This window comes from Prunus persica, chromosome G1 (genome assembly GCF_000346465.2).
Source record: "Prunus persica cultivar Lovell chromosome G1, Prunus_persica_NCBIv2, whole genome shotgun sequence".
In the NCBI taxonomy this organism is placed as follows: domain Eukaryota; kingdom Viridiplantae; phylum Streptophyta; class Magnoliopsida; order Rosales; family Rosaceae; genus Prunus; species Prunus persica.
This window is the reverse complement of record NC_034009.1, coordinates 29,150,467-29,170,530: the sequence shown is the minus strand read 5'-3', so window position 1 is coordinate 29,170,530 and position 20,064 is coordinate 29,150,467. Positions and strand designations below refer to the sequence as shown.

General features: G+C 42.5%; 1 long non-coding RNA gene across 2 annotated transcripts; it reads right to left on the bottom strand.

The window, feature by feature from the left end:
• On the bottom strand, positions 530–8,449 carry LOC109947878. 2 transcript variants are annotated; one of them, XR_002270655.1, is made up of 3 exons: positions 7,843–8,449; positions 7,307–7,637; positions 530–2,155 (listed from the first exon to the last, which is right to left on the bottom strand). It is a non-coding gene; the product is annotated as an uncharacterized LOC109947878 (long non-coding RNA). The 2 variants fall into 2 exon arrangements; XR_002270654.1 differs by lacking the exon at positions 7,843–8,449 and having other exon boundaries at positions 530–862; positions 1,275–2,155; positions 7,307–7,369.

The window sequence follows — 20,064 nt, the reverse complement described above, 5'->3', positions numbered from 1 at the left end:
ATTACATGCTATAAAAGAAAAAAAGAAAAAAAGAAACTGCTAAGATGGACGTCTAGAAAAATACGGGCGATAAAAGATTTTTAAGATGACGATTTATCACACGCGCGCGATTAAAATATGAAAATGTTGAAACGGACATCTATATAAATACAATTACAAAAAAATATTTATGAAATTTTGTAAGTCGCGCGTAGCGCCCGTGATTAGAAGAAAGCCTCTCGCACACGCGGAAGCGCGTGCAGAGAGACTAGTCTAATGAGCTTTAGGAGCTACGGGGATTCTTTGTGTTTTTTTCTTTTCTTTTTTTGAATTTTCTGTTTGGTGGAATTGAAAATTTTCCTTGTTTTTCCCCATAATTTGAAATACCTTTTATCAGCTTGGGTAAAACGCTTTTTCCTGTTGAATTGTCCTTAAAAGTTCTTTTTTTCAATAATTTGGTAACATATGTTGTATTGTATTCATTGATAACCTTTATAAATTATTATCATAGTTGATCATATTGAAAAGAATTTAAAACAAATGCAAGAACTAATTTAAATTCCTCTTTGTATTTATTGATAACAATTATCATTGTTAACCATTGAACCGAATTTGGAACAGATGTAATTGAATAAGTCTTTATTTAAAACAAAACTCGTTACACCAAAATACAGTAATTGAAGCTAGTATTGCAATGTTGAACAACAACAAATAATAATAAAAAAAGCTAGTATTGCAACCATTGAAAAAGGAAAAGAATAAACAAAAAATTCATGACAATTAAAATCCTTTTAGCTACTGCTTGTACATAAACCTCCTCCGGCAGCACTTTTATGCTCTCCTGCTACTATCTTCTTTGGTAGCCTCATGCAGCAAATTGGATCTGCATTTATATTATTTTAAAAAAAAAACAACTAAAAAAAAACTTAATATGAAGCAAGATATTAAGAATACTAAAACAATCCATCAAAACAATAGACTTATGTTTCGGAATAAGTCTATCGCAACGTGTCATTATGGGTGTGTTATTATCAGCTTCACCATGCCCTTCAAATACTAAAACAGATTAGCCCTTCAAGTGTTTGGTTTATTCAAAGCCAACAACTTTAAAGTTACATATATGACATTCCTGGATAAAGCAACTGCTATAAATGAGAGATGACATTCTTCGCAAACTTTAATTTTCACCAAAACTTATAGCATCCATATAAACATCATTAGGGACAAAAGCAGTTTTCAGAAATCAAATTACACAGTTTATATAAATTTTGACAGGAAGAATGAGAAAAGCTCACAGTGTAATTGCCACCACAGAAAATTATGTCTCTTCTAGCATCCATATGAAATTACCTAATAGAAACATTGAGAAATCGCCCAATTAGTACATAGAAACACAGAATTTAAAGCTAGAAACATAGTTTCTTTTGCATCACGACACCTTCACCTAAAGCGAACACACAGCCACACAATTGTTTAAACCAAACCATAAACTTGCAATTTCCTTTTAACATGGCCAAAGTACCCACACCTCCATCTGCATCTCCACCACTCTATCACCCTAAACACTAAAACCACAATAAAATGCATTCTACCAAACGAAAAATAAAACCCATTAAAAAATGCCATAAACAAAACATTCCCAATGATTACAGGCTACACAAATTATCCCATAAATTAAATCCACAACCCCATCTGCATTAGCTGCTGATGGAACGTGAACTTCAAAAACTTCGAAATGTATTGTAAAAAACTTGTACATTGGCATAAGACCCTCTCATACGAAACAATAAATGGTAATAAATAAATAAATCTATTCCAAAACTAAAATCAGAAATTCATAACAATACAAATGTAAAATTAGAGGGATTACACAAAGCGACCTTATCTAAACTAAAAAAACCTAATTCCGGCAGCTGACCTGAAATTGGGATTTGTTATACAGAAGTCAATTACTGAAAGCGAAAAAAGACAAATATGTCACTCAAAACAAAAAACAAAAAAACAAAGGTATGAATAAGGTACCTTTGGACTTGTCCATGAAGAAGAGCGACTTTGGTTCACTGCTCGAAGAAGTCATGATCAGTGCTTATCACTCACCATGATGCTTCCCTTTTGTTTTGCTTTCATGTTATTCTTGAACTCCCTCCAACTCTGATCCTCATTTTGCTTTTAATTCCTGTATAAAAAATAATCCCTTGAGAAAAAAAGAAGAAGAAAAAATCAAAGCATAATCTTATTCGTAACATAAAAAATAGAAGTTGATGCCTGAACTTGACACTTTGTTGGCGTGACTTGTGGATATTGACTTACTTTCCTTACACACTAAGAATTCCTATTATAATTGTAATTGATTTACTTTAATTCCTGATTTCCTACTGCAAATCGATTTAGGAATTTATTATTTACTTGCCCATTCAGGTTTCGTTGTATTATAAATATGACCTCCTACAAGGAGAAGAATACACAGAAAATTCCCACAAACAAATATTCTCTCATAGTTTTCATATTTTAGCATGGTATCAGAGCGGCGATCTTGGAATTGCTGACTCTAGTTTCAAACCCCCGCCGCTGCTATGGGGGTTGTTGATTTTTTCAACCCTCATGGAGGTAGCACCACCGACTCCTTCTCTCATTCTCCACCAACCATCATTGAGTTGAGTGCCCAGATGGCTCCGCTCCTACAGATGCAGACTTTGACCCTGAACCCGATCCAGAATCAGGATCCTTTTTTGACGACCCCGACCTCGACCCTGACTATGACGACGACGACCCCGACCCCGACCCCGACTATGACGACGACGACCCCGACCCCGACTATGACGACGACGACCCCGACCTCGACCCCGACTATGACGACGACAACCCCGACCCCGACCCCGACTATGACGACGACGACCCCGACCCCCACTCCGATGATGACCCCAAACCCGAATTTGTCTCTGATTCAGACCCTGATCCCAATTTCGACTCCGACTCCGGCCCCGACTCAGGCTCAGATTCCGATCCCAATTCCTACTCAACCTGTATCCTATGCATCTTCCGCTGCACAAATTATGACTTCTAGACTAACGACCCCGACACGTGGACTAGATTGCGCATATTGTGGTGATCCACGACACACTTGTGAGACTTGTTTTAAATCGCATGGCTACCCCAATTGGTGGGCTACTCTTATAGATCGAGGACAATGCAATATGACCAGTAATGGTACTGGTTATGGATTCCATACTTCCGATAAGATTGATTCTAGGAGCTGGATAATTGATTCCGGTGCAACTGATCATATGACGTTTGATCCTGATGATTTTCTGAATACTACACAACCTCGACGAACCTGTATTGCAAATGCCAATGGTGTTACTTATCCTGTGACAGGGGCTGGCACTGTTGCACTCTCATCCTCTCTCACACTGTCTAATACTTTACTTGTTCCATCTTTATCCACTAAATTATTGTCAGTTAGTCAGCTTACTGAACAATTGAATTGTTGTGTACTCATTTGCCCGAGTTTTTGTTTGCTTCAGGATATTCACACTAAGGAGATTCTTGGTCGTGGTACTAAGAGAGGGGGGCTATATTATGTCGATGACTTCAGTCCCGGCATGGCTAACAGCGTGACACATCCCTTTGATAGCAAACAAAAGCAAATCTGGTTGTGGCACCGTCGATTGGGCCATCCTTCTTTTAGTTATATGAAGCATCTTATACCAGATTTATTCTCAGGTTTCAAGGACTCTGACTTCACATGTGATACTTGTATTTTGGCCAAGAGTCACCGTATGCCCTACCCGTTGAGTACGAACAAGTGTACTATTCCATTGACGTTAATTCACTCTGATGTCTGGGGACCTTCTCCTATCACTGCTCCTTCTGGTGTTCGATGGTTTGTCACATTCATCGATGATTGTACACGGATGACATGGCTTTATTTGCTGAAGAATAAAAACGAAGTGTTTTCCTGTTTTCAGTCCTTCCACAAACAGATGAAAACTCAGTTTAATGCTCAAATCCAGATTCTTCGCTCCGACAATGGTGGAGAATTTGTCAATCATGACTTTCAGCCTTACTTCCAACAACATGGAATTATCCATGAGACGACTTGTCCTCAGACACCACAACAAAATGGTGTTGCTAAACGAAAGAATCGACATCTTCTTGAAACCGCCCGAGCACTTCTGATTGGCGCTCATGTTCCTCGCCATCACTGGGATGATGCTATTGTCACCGCGGTTCATCTGATCAACCGCATGCCTTCTAGTGTACTGACCTTTAAAACTCCCTTACAGGTGCTTGCACAACACAGACCTCTGCCTTCTGTTTTGGTACTCACACCCCGAATCTTTGGCTGTGTGGCTTTCGTTCATCTCCACAAAAATCAACGTAGCAAACTTGATCCATGTGCGCTTCGTTGTGTTTTTGTGGGTTATGCCACTCATCAGAAAGGCTACCGTTGTTATCACCCTCCTACCCAACGAACCTATGTCACTTTGGATGTGACCTTTCTGGAATCTGAGCTGTTCTTCCATGACCCATCATCCAATTCTACACTTCAGGGGGAGATACGAAGTGAAGAGCAGAATTGGAGCAACTTGGAAAATCAAGAAATTCTCCTTTGTACAGAAATGATTGATCATTCCGAGTTTGGAGCACGGGATTACTCTCTGTCGAAAAGCGACCAATCGCCCATTCATAGCGATCAATTGCCTGACCCACCTGATCCACGCGAAGATATTTCTGATCCGAGTCTCACACTTACAGACAATACAGAACAACAAGATGAAGACCCCCCCTCTAACTCAACAGTACCAACAGACCAATCTCTTGAGAATATCCTTGAGGTAACTACTCCTACTAGACTTGTGCATTTAGATGATAAAACTATTGGATATCAATTACCTTTCAGGCAAAATCGTGGGAAGCCACCAAACCGTTATTCACCTGATATTGGCAAGACATCCAAGTATCCAATTGCAAATCATGTATCCACTGAGAAGCTGTCTGAACCACTTAAGGCTTTTGTGCATCAGTTGTCTGCTATCCATATTCCAACCAAGGTCTCTGAAGCATTGAAAGATCCTAAGTGGGTCCAAGCTATAAAAGAGGAGATGAAAGCCCTTGAGAAAAATCAGACTTGGACATTGGAGATTATACCCCGAGGAAAAAAAGACTATCGGATGTAGATGGGTGTTTACTATAAAACACAATGCAGATAGATCTATCGAGCGATACAAGGCAAGACTTGTGGCAAAAGGGTGCACACAGACCTATGGTATAGACTATGAAGAAACCTTTGCTCCCGTTGCAAAGTTAAACACCGTCAAAGTCTTATTGTCCCTTGCAGCTAATTTAGATTGGCCACTACACCAGTTTGATGTAAAGAATGCTTTTCTACATGGCGAACTCACGGAGGAGGTGTACATGGACATTCCTCCTGGATATAATACTACTCAGACTGGAATAGTTTGCAGGTTACGAAAAGCATTGTATGGATTGAAACAGTCACCACGTGCATGGTTTGGACGGTTCACCATGGCAATGAAGAATAATGGTTTCAAACAGTGCAACTCAGATCATACTTTGTTCTTGAAACATCGAAAAGGGAAGGTAACAGCATTAATAATTTATGTTGATGATATGATTATTACTGGGAATGATAAACAGGAAATATCACAGCTACAAGACTATCTGGCTACGGAGTTTGAGATGAAGGATCTAGGTGGACTCAAGTATTTCTTGGGAATTGAGGTGGCTCGATCGCAGCAAGGCATATTTCTCTCTCAAAGGAAATATGTCTTAGACTTGTTGACAGACACAGGAATGCTAGATTGTAAACCTGCGGACACTCCTATTATTCAGAATCATTATCTTGGAGAATATCCGGATCAAGTTCCAACTAACAAAGAAAGATACCAAAGGTTAGTGGGAAGATTGATCTATTTGTCACATACTCGACCAGACATTGCTTATGCGGTGAGCGTTGTCAGTCAATTTATGCACTCTCCAAGTGAAGACCATATGAATGCAGTTCTTCGGATACTTAGATATTTGAAGTCTGCACCTGAAAAAGGACTTATGTTCTCAAAGCATGGTCATCTAAATATTGATGGTTATTCAAATGCAGATTGGGCAGGTAATGTAACAGATAGAAAATCCACATCGGGTTACTTCACATTCGTGGGAGGTAATTTGGTGACATGGAGAAGCAAGAAACAGAATGTAGTAGCTTTATCCAGTGCAGAAGCCGAGTTCAGAGGCATGACTAAAGGGATTTGTGAACTTCTTTGGTTAAGAAAGTTGCTTACTGAACTTGGGTATAAACCTACATCCACAATGAATCTCTTTTGTGATAACAAGGCTGCTATAGCCATTGCACAGAATCCGGTTCAGCATGATCGTACTAAACATGTTGAGGTGGATCGACACTTCATCAAACAAAAGCTTGAGGCTAAAGTGTTTCAGTTTCCTTTTGTGAAATCCGAGGATCAATTGGCGGATATTTTGAAAAAGGCGATTTCCAGTAAAGCATTCCACAATTCACTAGATCAGTTGGGCATTGGCGACATCTATGCACCAACGTGAGGGGGAGTGTTGGCGTGACTTGTGGATATTGACTTACTTTCCTTACACACTAAGAATTCCTATTATAATTGTAATTGATTTACTTTAATTCCTGATTTCCTACTGCAAATAGATTTAGGAATTTATTATTTACTTGCCCATTCAGGTTTCGTTGTATTATAAATATGACCTCCTACAAGGAGAAGAATACACAGAAAATTCCCACAAACAAATATTCTCTCATAGTTTTCATATTTTAGCACACTTTACATCAATATGAAACTGAATCTAGATCTAGAATGACCTGGACACTTGACAAAAAATAAACACAAAGAAAGAAGAAACTAATAATGATAGTGTAAACAAATAACAAATGTAAACCAACACCCAATTCCAGTCAGAAACAACCCAAAAGTATCCCAAAGGGTGATTTGTTTGCTTTATTTTTCCTTTGTCACCTGCATCTTCCAGAAAGACAAAAATAGAAATCGTGGATTCTCACTAACACATGAACGTGGAGAAATAAAGCCATGGCTTTGTTAGGCACATTTGGAGGCCCAAATTATCAGCCGAAAACAGAACACCTAGTTACAGTAGAGCCAATATTAAAATGTCTAATTTTTTTTTTGTTGGGGGGAGGGGAAGGGATTGTATAATAATGGACAACTTTTGAGAGAACCCAGTAGGAAAAAATCATCTTCCAACTAAACTAATGTATGCTGATTGGAAACTTAAAATACAAAATATAACGAAATGAAGAATCATTAACCTTAAATATAGTTTCCTCTGCGTCTTCTGGAACCATTATGCGTCCGAGAGTGCGAGGTGAGAGGCGATTCCATTTGTTGAGATAAAATTCCAAAGACTTTTTAATTTCATAAGTAAAACACATAAATAATTACAAACACAAACACAGACCTAGACCCTAGCCAAAGTTTCAGTCAATCAAACATAAATTAGGGATAGCTTTGTGTGAGAGAGAGATTCGTACCATTTAAAGAATTGATGCTCTGCATATTGAAGATTAATAAACAGAAAGCATGGAACCGGAGTCATTGAAGCAATTCTGGACTTTGAGTTCTTGAACTAATGACTGGACCCTGAAATTTGAAGAAGAAGAAGATGAGAGCGTAAAAAAACTTAAAGGAATTGCTGCCCTATATGGATTAAAACTAAAGAGAAAGAGAAATGGTTATAAGATAACTAAAACTAAAATTTTTATTTTTTTCATTTGATCCCTTTTCTCAGAAACCATACAATAATAAAAAGGCGGCCAAAAACATAATAGTGAAATCAAACTCACACATCGTTGAGTTTTAAAATTTATTCCCCACTCCACTGATTCCAACAGTTTTCTCAAACTTCGGTTCTGTTGAAAAGGTCTCAAGCATGCAAAGCACAGGGTGAGAGGCTAATATCCATATAACATGAATCCTAGGAAGAAATACTTAAGTTTTGTGCAAGCCTAAACACATGAAAACTTGACCGTACTTGGCATCTTGAAGCATGGCATACTCGTACATGAAACTATTATTCAAAAAGTCAATATAACAAAGAAAAAGAACTAAAAAGACAAAATTTCACCAACACTAAAAAATCTTACAAATTGATACAACGTACAAATCTCTTCACTGTTCTCACTTCTAATTTCATTTTCACCCTCATTATGGAATTGTTGCGTTCATTGAAATTAGTTTTATTATAAAGAACTAAGCTTTTCTAATTTCTCTTCATTTCCCAATTCTTATTTACAAAGCTAAATTAGATAATACAAAATAAAGCCGACCAACAAAGTGTTCAAATTAAAATCAACTTTGGCATTTTAGCAAACACTTGGAATGCTAAGCTGAATATATGCAAGTGAATAATCCAACTAAACCCTTACAGAGGAAACAGTTCAAATATGAAAGAAGCAGAGGAAACCGTTCCAAAACGATTCAGACTTAGGGGGCATTGTTTGGGCCCAAATTCGGCACGCCCAAGACCAGAAGACAGACCCATTATAAAATTGCCTGCCCAGCCCAGAGATTTGAGAAAAAATAAAATCCAAAACAGTTTGGGCTTCACACCAAAAACGTTGGAAATAAAGCCTCAGCCCAAAGAAAGCCCAGATGTGGAAACTTTCGAAGACACATCCACGTGATTGCCTCAGCTTTAGAAAAGTCAGCAATATCAACTAAAATTTAAAAATGTGAGAGGGACGTCTCTGAAACACTGCCAATTGAAGATCAAAAACCCGTCTGTGTTCAAGATTTTGCTCCAAATCAATACACCATCTCCCAAGAAATTCACGGATCACGCTTTCTAAATTAGAACGGGAAACAGGGAACCACTCAGAAGATACAAAAGAAAAAGAGCCAAAACCGCCATAAAAAGCCCACACAGACGGTGACGTTGGTTGAATTAGAAAGCTGCCACCCAGAAAACCAGGGAAGGGACTGTTTTTAGGAGGTGACTGCTCAGAACCTATCTAAAAAAACCTTCTTACTTTACATTATAAGAGATCTTTTTGCCGCCCATTATTTAAAAGATTAAAAATGACCTCCTTAGGAGGATCTCTTATAAAAGCGAAAGAAGGCAAAGAAACAGGGGACTCATATTTTCATCAATCAATCAAAAAAACAAATAAGAAAAAGTTCACTTGGATCCCAAGAGAAAAAAACAGCTTTAGATCAGAATCCCAAAGTTCAGACTTAGAAAATAAGTCTTCTGAAAACGAGATCCTTCTCGTTACAAATTTGGTTCAGCAAAAGCCAAGACAAACATAGTTTGAGTTTTTACCAATATGAAAACCTCAACAAATTTTACAGCATAGTTCCAGCTTGCTAAATCCTCGAGAATAGCCACTTCTGTCCCTTCAAACTGAAGAATTCCTGCAGTTCTGCCCGCTCAAAAGTCTCCCAAGGCTTGAAGTAGATTGAAACTCTGTCAAAATTGAACTTTGGTATCGATTTACAGCTGAAGCCAAGCAGCCAAAGTTGTTGACAGCACAGTCCAGCACAAACATACCCAATCCAGCCCGGATCAGAAGTTTCTACCTAGGCAGAAATGGGATTCCAGCCATCTTCTTGCCTTTCTAGGGTTGATTTCTCCCTTCTTAATTTTGTAAAAGGCAGTTCTGCCTGAAACAGTATTTTATTATTATCTATTCTGGCCAGAACAACCATTTGATACTGAGATAGATTATGAAAGTCCTCACCAGTCTGAGGCAAGAAAAGAACTTACTTGGGAGATATTCCTCACCCAAATTCACAATCCTTTGTTTTAGAAGTCAGTAACTTGAGGCGCAAGTTATCCAATCTAAAAATAAGTCTGCTAGAATTTATATTGCTAGCAGTGGCACGCCCGCACACCAAAGAAAGCTGACTTGTCGACCAACAAGTGGTCTCCAAGCCAGTGGGGAACTTCGCCCTTCCACCTCATGAGTAAAACACGAAAACGGGTGAACAATTTGGCACGCCCAGTGGGACTTCTCAGTATACATGCTCTGACAGAATCATTCACAGATTTACAAACACCGGAAGATCTGGTCAGAACCCACACCAGATATGGAGAAAAACAAGATGGTTCTCAGGGAAGGCCTCGAGTCAGAAGAAAGCGATGCTAGGCAATCTGCCCACGGCAGTACAGGAAGTAGACGTTCTAGGACTGGCTCCAAAAGGATGAATCAAATACAGGAGTCAGTACTCCGACAAGAAATCACAGTGCAAAGGAGCCAGGACACTCTCAATAACATGACAGCCATGATGCAATGGCAGGTTAACAGACAGTTCCGGAAGGACCGAGATTCCGCCATGGCCAGAATTCCAAACCCAGATCCTATACACCAGCAGTTAGATCTCCCGTATGGCCCTCCGCCGGGATTAACGTGGCCATACCAGGAAAATCCCCTAGTTGCACAGATGGCTGGAGTGCCAGACCACAGAGAAATCCAGGCTGGCCCGAGGGAAGGAGCCCTTCCTAATCAAGGACATGAAGCCCCAGCTCAACCAGATAACCTGGCACTGGCTCAGAACCAGCCAGAACCTCAGCCTGTTCCACATCATGTGGCCCCACATGATCAACCTTTGGCGCTTCTGCCTGAACCACCGGCAGTATTACCATATAGACCCAGAAGGATGGACCCTAATCCATTCCCTCCACTTGCAAGAGGGAGGAGAGGCCGAGGAGGGAACAACCTTTTTGCTAATCATGACATAAATAGACCAGGGGCAAACTGGAGGAATCATCCAGAAGTCGAAGAGCAGGAAGAACACAGGGAGGGAGTTCCACCCAGACCACACAGAGCAGAACCCAGGTTTGATTACGTTCAGCCAGAGCAGGGACAAAATCTTCCCCCCGTCAATACTCTGAATGACATAGGAGCATTGCAAAGAATGATCAGAGAAATCATGGAGCCCGAGGCTAGAAGGGGGGAAAGGCCTACTTACAGAAAGCCATACCCAGCTTATATCGATCAAATACCGTTGTCTCCAGGTTTCAAAGTACCAAACTTCACTCTGTTCAATGGGGAGGACCCCCATGCCTCTTCAGTTGAACATATAGGCAGGTTCTCCGTCCAATGCATAGCTATCGAGAACAACCCTCTGCTGAAACTAAGGCTTTTCGGCAACTCTCTCTCTAGACAAGCTTTTACCTGGTACACCAGCCTGCCAGCTAACTCTGTTCAAACCTGGGAACAGATGGAAAATGTCTTCCATGACTACTATTACAGGATTCAGCCAGAAGTCACCATCAGTGATCTAGCTGCCCTCAAGCAAAGGGAAGATGAACCGGCCCAAGATTTCATAACCAGGTTCAGAAAGCTCAAAATGAAGTGCCGAATCCCCATGGAAGAAAGACACTTCATCCAGATGGCCCAAGCCGCCCTTAAAATCTCTCTCAGGAAGAGGTTCGACGGGATATTATTCGGAGATCTGGCAGAACTGGCTGATAGGGCATCCAAATATGAGGAGTTACTCAGGGAAGAACAGCAAAGGAGGAACTCCTCCAAAGGTACATACTATAAAACCCCTTCTTCTTCAGTCCACCTGTTCGAGGTGGAATCACAAGAAGATGCGGAAGAATCAGAAGAGAAAGAGGTTTCAGTGGCGGAAATGGCAAAACTAAAACATCTCATTAGTTGCAAAGCCCTCACAAAGCCACCTAAAGACCAAAAGCCACCACCATTCACAGGAGGATTCGTTCCAAACAAGCCAACACAAAACAAGGTTTACTCTTTTGACTTAACCAAGGTTGATGCCTTGTTCGACGAAATGCTACTGCAGAAGGCAATAGAAACGCCTTACAGAATACCGAAGCCGGAAGAACTCAAGGGCAGACAGTACTGCAGGTGGCACAACTCTTGGAACCATCCTACCAATAGTTGTGTGGTTTTCAGGGACGTGATACAAGAAGGGATAGCGGCAGGAAGGTTGAAACTGGCAGAAAAACCACCATCGGTCACAACGGATCCTTTTCCTCAACCTCAAGTCAATATGGTCAACTTAAATTGGCCAGAACAAAGGAAAACCGAGCCAATCACAGATGCTGGTTGCAGCAGAGGCAGAAGAGTCATAAGGGAGACCAGTCAAATACCAAGAGCGACCATCTCGGCTGGGGTAATGCTCTGCAGTAGGTGCAAATGTGAAACTGAGCTAGAGGTGGTTCTAGACAGACAAAATCAGCCCACACCTAGTGTCTTTGACAGGATTGGAACCTCATCCCTAGACAAAACAAGGCAGAAGAGCTGTCTTAGGCCTACACAATACAGCGAGAAGAGGACGGAGCAACCCAAAAAGGAAATACCAGTCAAGACACCCGAAAACGAAAAACCCTTGGCAACGATCATAGAAGGGAGATGGTATTCCGTAGGAAGAAGCGGTAGACCGACTCTGGAGCTGACCAGAACTCAGAAAAGGAGAATCCAGAGGCAATACTGCACATATCTTAGGAGCGAAGATAATACGCAGGTACGTTCACAACCCAGTTCTGCCAGGAAAGGAAAGAATCCTGAAACACTTCCTCAGACAGAACAGAAAGCCTGCCAGTCAAGGGAATTGCTGAAAACAGAACCACCAGCCAGGTCTCCTATCCATGTAGCCTCGTCGTCCAGCAGTCGTCCTGACACCACGCAGACACCAGAGAAATCCGGGTCTACCCCATTACAAGGAGAAGACGACTACACTGAGGAATATGAAGAAGAGCAATTGGACTATGAACCTTCTGCAGATGATCAGAAAGAACCCCTCGAAGTAGCAGAACAGGATGACTGGGCGGAAGAATACGAGGAAGAATTAATGGAATTTGGTGAAGAATTGGATCCAGAAACAGAAGCTTTTGGGGCAGAATTAGAAGACCTCCTACAGGGTGATCTGGGAATTAACATGGTATTCATCCTACCAGGGAAATTCAGGGCTGCCGAAGGACAAGAAAGCACTCTGGAAGGAGATGTTTTCTCTCAGGAAAGCTTTGAATGTAGATTGGCAGAAGCAGAGGAACCACCAGAACCACAACCAGAAAACCCCAAGACAAGCAGAACAGCCAATAAACCAGCTACAGAGCAACCTTGTTTCGCCAAGCCAACCAGAGAAATGGCAAATCACCTCAGACCTTTGTTTATAACGGCAAATCTTGGGGGTATTCCTATTTCCAAGATCATGGTAGATGGAGGTGCAGCCATTAATCTATTACCCCACAGAATGCTGACCAAGTTGGGCAGGACGGAGAAAGATCTGATTCCAACACGATTGACCGTCACCAACTTCGCTGGGGGCATCACCAAAATACATGGCATCTTAGATGTGGATGTCATAGTCGGAAGCAAAGAGTTGAAAATAGCATTCGTTGTTATAGACACTACTTCCACCACCTACAATGCACTACTTGGCAGGGATTGGATTCACCAGAGCCTTTGTATTCCTTCCACCCTCCACCAGCAGTTAGCACTATGGAATGAAGAAGGCTGCATGGAGATTATAGAGGCCGATCCACGGCCATTCCTGCCCTCTGCCATGTGCTTTGAAGCAAGGTATTATCATGATGACCTCGGTCCCTTTACTTTCCTCGGAGTCAATCAGAACGGCCGCCCACATGGTGTCACGGCCCAAAGACTCATTGAAGAAGGTTTAGCCAGTTCTCTAGAGGACTGGAATAGACCTTTTTATGCTGAACTTCCAGAACTCTGATGTTTAGTCCCAATCAACTGGACAAGGATCGAGCTGCAACAATCCGATCCATCACAAAAAGATTGTTGATATACTGGGGAGAAAGGAGGCTTTTCATACAGAATCCAGCCATCAATATGGCAGAATTCACCCATGAAAGCACAAAAGAACAAGAGGAGGAAATTTTACAGGAGGAAGTATTAGATTTTGCACCAGCAGCACTGGATGACTCCCTGCCAGAAGTAGAGGATCCTCTACAGGAGATAAACTTAGGGACAGAAGAGGATCCAAGGCTTACTTTCATCAGCACACTTTTGAAGCAGCCACTCAAGACTGAACTCATGGCACTTTTGCAGGAATTCAGAGATTGTTTTGCCTGGCATTACCACGAAATGCCAGGGTTGGACAGGCAGTTAGTAGAGCACAAGCTGCCAATTAAAGATGGCTACCTTCCAGTCAAACAGGCCAGAAGAAGAATGTCTATGGACACAGAATTAAAGGTCAAAGAAGAGATAGAAAGGCTGCTCAAGGCAGGATTCATCAGGCCAGCCGTCTATGCCGATTGGTTAGCAAATATTGTACCTGTTCTCAAAAGAAAAACAGGGGCAGTTAGAATCTGCGTGGATTACAGAAATCTGAATGAGGCATCTCCTAAAGACGAATATCCTATGCCAATGGCAGACATGCTAGTAGATGGAGCTGCTCATAACCAGATGCTATCCTTCATGGACGGCAATGCAGGTTATAACCAGATTATGATGGCAGAACAGGACATCCACAAGACAGCCTTTATGTGTCCAGGACATATAGGTGCTTTCGAATATACTGTAATGCCCTTCGGTTTGAGGAATGCAGGGGCCACCTACCAAAGGGCAATGAATTCTATTTTTCATGATATGATAGGACATTCCTTGGAAGTATACATAGATGACGTGGTGATTAAATCCCCTGAGGAAGGAAACCACGTAGCAAGCCTAAAAAAGGCATTCCTGAGAATGAGGTAACACAAACTAAAAATGAACCCCAAAAAATGTGTTTTTGGAGTCCAAGCAGGAAATTTCTTAGGATTCTTGGTCCACCAGAGAGGTATAGAGGTTGACAGAAATAAAGCAAAATCCATCATAGAAGCTCTACCACCTCGGAACAAGAAGGAACTTCAAAGTCTCTTAGGGAAAATCAATTTTCTAAGGAGATTCATATCCAATTCTGCAGGAAAAATCCAACCTTTTTCTCCCCTGTTAAGGCTGAAGCAGGAACAGACATTCAAGTGGGAAGAACAGCACCAACAGGCTTTCCAGGAAATAAAGCATTACCTCTCAAACCCACCAGTTCTGTCCCCGCCAAAAAGAGGCAGACCACTCAAGCTTTATGTATCTGCATCAGAAGTATCCATTGGAAGTCTTTTAGTTCAAGACAACAAAGAGGGAAAGGAACAAGCAGTCTATTATCTAAGCAGAACATTAACAGAAGTAGAGAGAAGGTATTCCGCAATAGAAAGGCTCTGCCTGGCCTTGTATTTTACTGCTGTAAAGCTCAGGCACTACATGCTGCCACATACTATCTACATCATTGCCAAAACAAACTTAATCAAATACATGCTAACGAGACCAATGCTGAGGGGCAGAATTGGGAAATGGACTTTGGCTTTGACAGAATTCACCTTCAGGTATGTCCCCCAGAAAGCTGTCAAAGGACAAGCTGTGGCGGACTTCTTGGCAGATCACCCGGGAGAGGAAATTGAAAACATGGATTCCTTGGACATAGCAAATGCAGATCTACTAACTAGAGCTCATGTTTGCCTTAACAATCCAATCTACTCGATTCATCTCACACCGTGGAAATTATATTTTGATGGATCAAAGACAGATAAGGCTTCAGGAGCAGGGATTGTTCTGGAGGAACCATTAGGGGTCAGACATTGCTACTCCTTCCAGCTAGATTTCCAATGCACCAACAACAGGGCCGAGTATGAGGCTTTGATTATAGGGCTCGAGATGTTGGTAGAATTAGGAGTCCAGTCCGTGGAGATCTTGGGAGATTCCATGCTTGTCCTAAAACAGATTGCTGGAGAATATAAGTGTCTGAATCCTTCTCTGGCTGTATATCTAGTAGCAGCTAGAAATCTGCTAACAGAATTTAGAGAAGCTACTTGGGAGCACATCCCAAGGGAGGAAAACTTTGCAGCCAATGAACTGGCTCAGGTGGCATCAGGCATACAAATGCCCGAAGACTGCGTCCAAAGGATCATCAAGATAGGAAGGAAAAGTCTACCATCTGTTTTGACTAGAGGAATGGAGATAGAAGTCAACTCTGCCTTGATCACTGAAGATGATTGGAGGGAGCCTATCATGACTTACTTACGATATCCCACTCTGCCCTCTAAGAAAAGAGTCAGAATCATGGCTACAAACTACCTCATATGGAATGAAGATTTGGTCCGAAAAAGTAAGGATGAGGTACTATTAAGGTGCCTCGGGAAGACAGAATACATGAAAGTCATGGGAGAAACCCATGAGGGGATCTGTGGAGCTCACCAAGGGGGAAGGAAGATGTGCTGGTTAATCAGAAGGTATGGCTACTTCTGGCCAACCATGATGAAGGATTGCATCTACTATTCCAAAGGATGTGAGGCCTGTCAAAGGCACGGCCCAATCCAGCAGGCCCCTTCAGTTCCCATGAACCCAGTAGTAAAACCATGGCCTTTCAGGGGATGGGCAATGGATCTCATTGGCAAGATCTATCCAGCCAGCAACCAGCAGCATTGTTTCATTATTGTTGCTACAGACTACTTCACCAAATGGGTGGAGGCCAAGCCAGTAAAAACCACAACATCTCAAGAGATCATCACCTTCATAGAAGAACAGATCATACAAAGGTTTGGCATTCCAGAATCAATCACAACTGATAGGGGTTCTTCTTTCATATCTAGGGACATGCTAGATATGGCAGAAACATTCAAGTTCAAACTGCTTCAATCTACTCCTTACTATGCTCAAGCTAATGGACAGGCAGAGTCAAGTAACAAGGTGATTATCAATATCATCAGAAAAATGCTAGAGAAGAATCCAAAGCAGTGGCATGAGAAGTTGTCAGAAACTTTGTGGGCATACAGAACTTCAAAAAGAGAGGCAACTGGGATGACCCCCTATGCTCTAACCTACGGCCATGATGCAATTCTTCCCATGGAGATAGCAGTCCAGTCTCTTAGAATTGCTCACCAGCACGGTCTCATTGGGGAGGATTACTCTCAAGCCATGTTGCTGGAATTGGAAGAATTGGATGCAAGCAGAATTGACACTCTCAACAAACTCTTAGCAGGAAAACAGGCTGTATCAAAGGCCTACAACAGAAGAGTCAGAAACAAAAGTTTTGAAGAGGGAGAGATAGTCTGGAAGGCAATTCTGCCCCTTGGAGCACACATAGCTGGATATGGGAAATGGTCACCTACGTGGGAAGGCCCTTTTATAATTAACCAAATCCTCGGAATGGGGGCATACAGGTTGCAGGACCGAGATGGAGTTGTTCAATTTGCCCCAATCAATGGTAAATGGTTAAAGAAGTTCTATCCAACCATGTGAGATTCACAGGCTGTACAAACAGATCCCGGGATAGAAGCGGAACAAGCTTGACTTTTCTTGAAAAGAATCTTGCTTAGATCTGTTTTTGCTTTAAAGTTGTTTTTGATTTTTACTTTCAAAGCCGTGTCCGGTTATTGCATCAAGAATAAATAAAAAGCAGTAAAATGCTTTGAAAGCTTATATAAAAATAGCCACCTCTGCGGCAAATTATTCGAACAATAAAAGGAAAAAAGAAGCTAAAATCCTAGTTTTCTAAAAGTCTCCTGCAGGTTCGCTTTCTTGACAGAAAGCTCTTTCTGGAGCAGCACCCCCTGGTGAATTGAAGCCTCTGCAATCTCCAAGGCTGGCCCGGAAGCTGCAACCATACTTTGCACAAGGAAAGTTGCCTTAGTTTTAGAACTCAGTCCAGCCCCAAGCCTGCTCTGCACCTCCCTGCATTCTGCCAGTTGTTTTTGGAGCTCTTCAATCTGCTTCTTCAGCTTGTCCGCAGTGGCCCTGGCTTCCTTGTATTCGGCCACCATCTGATCCAGTTCTGCTTTTTGCTTTGCAAAATCAGCCAGGTTGGCTTCATGAGTGGCCTTGCAGAATTCAGAAGTCTTGAAAGTAGGTCTGAGATCCTCATAGCGATCATGCAGATTGAGCACATCTCTGGCCAAGCTTAGGCCCATCTCAAGGATAGGTTTTGGAGCCATGTTCTGTCTGTGAAGCAGGTCCAGGTCCTTCATCAGCTGATTTAAGGCTTCATTGTCTTGATCAAACTCCAGCTCATTAGACTGCCAGATTTTCAACCGCTCCATGGCCTCCTCCCCTGCCTGGAGGAGAGCTGAGTTTCTCCAGTCTATCCAATTGGGCATCCAGATCCATGGCTTCAAACTCTTCGAGTTCTGGATCAGCAAAAGAGGCCGTGGCAGATGATCCTGGAAGGGAATGAATGGGCATCTGCAAGAAGAAAGCATAAGGTAAGACCAGGCAGAAAGTGGAAAATAAAGGCCCAAAAGTTATGAAAACTTACAGCAACAATAGGAGGCTTCTGGGGACTGGTAACCGCTGCCAGGACGCCAACAGCTTTAGGCACTTCTACCTGAAAAGGCTACAACAGTTAAAAATAAAGAACAAAGCAGAAATGCAGGAGAGTGTGGACAGATAAGAAAGAAAGTTACCACAACCACAGGGGCAGCGGCGGTTGTTTCCACTTCAGCCTCCGAAACCACAACAGACAGTTCTGCCTGATCTACAGGCTCTGATGCAGACCGTTCCGCCTGATCCTCAGCCACTGGAGCGGCAGTAGAATGCTCTGCCTCGGCATCCTCAAATAGGGCTAGTTCTGAGCTAGTCAGCTCAGCCCTTGGACCCCCTTGTTGCTTCTGCGCCAAGGCAATGCTCTCTGCAATCACCTCAGCAGGGATCTCCTCCTACAAAACAGGGGTCAGAACGGAAGAAACAGGGCAAGAAGGGAACTGATGCGAATCACAGAAATAAAACTTACCTCTCCTTCCACCACTGCCGTTTTTTCCTGAAGCGTTTCTTCCAGCTCTTCCAATTCTTTTTCCTGCTCCACCTCCTCAAAAGCCTCTCGCAGCTCTTCATCCGTCCCGGAGGTAGTGGTGGGAACTGCTGCCGTTTCTTCCACGACGACATACTCCTCCTCACTCCTCTTTTTAAGTTTTTTCAACTTGGTAGGAGGAGGGGAAGGACTTCCAGCTGCGCAGAATGAAAAGCAGTATTAGAGAAAAAGAGGCAAGACAGAATAAATTTAAAGGGAACGGTTGGAACATCACGAGCCTACCTGAAATGCCGAGCCGCGTGGTATTATCCAAAGGAGGGACAGTTCCTTTCCTTTTTCTCCTGCCAGAAAGAGCGGCCTCGGTAGGTGTTTGTTCTGTCTGGACCTCATCACCTTCATCTACAGAGGGGAGCTCCAAGTCCCCGGCAGCAATAACAGAAGAGACTGCACCAAGGCATTAGACGTTAGAAACCAATCCAGCAGGAAAAGACAGAATAGAGTTAAAAGAAAAGACTTACCAATCACTTCTCCAGCATGAACAGACTGCCCACCTACGCTAGTCAAAGAAGGATCTGATACAGGCAGAATAGACATTAGAAATCAATCATCAGGACAGAACGAATCCCAGACAGAATCAGAAATCTACCTTCTATAATTTGCGCGTTGATATCCTTGATAGTCTGGATCATATGCGTCTTGGCATCCCCATCCGCAAAAACGACCCAGTTTTCCCAACCATCGAACAGCACCTTGAGGGCAGTGACAGAAGCAGGCAGACTTTGGAATCTGGCTTTCCACCATGCGTCAAAATCGGCAGAACTGCAGGAATTCAGCTCCCACGAGGGATAGAGGGCATCCGTGCTGTTGTTGATTTTGTTCACTGCACACCGGGCATCCTTGTGCACCTCCAGGTCATCTGCATCCCTCCAAGAAGAGGCCCGGTTACAACTCCGATATGATTTCAGCGGAATGAGTTGGGGACAACCAAGCTGCCTTGCGCAGAAGTTGGGATGGTAGACTTCTGCCCCCAGATGATAGTTTGGAGGTTTGCCCCCACCATGGGGTAGATCTCTGGGCAGAGTAATGCTCAGAAATTTCCTCCTGAAATCTATTCTGGCAGCTTCATCTTCTGGCTCCTTCTCAAACAACCGAAATCCGGTCTGGAACCAAGGATAGGTCCTCCTGATCACCACTTGCCACTGAGCTGCCGACCTCTTTGTACAATGCCTGAAGAGCATCAAATACTCCTCAATAGAACGCTTGGGCACTTCTGCCGATATCAGAGGAAGAGCCAGGACTT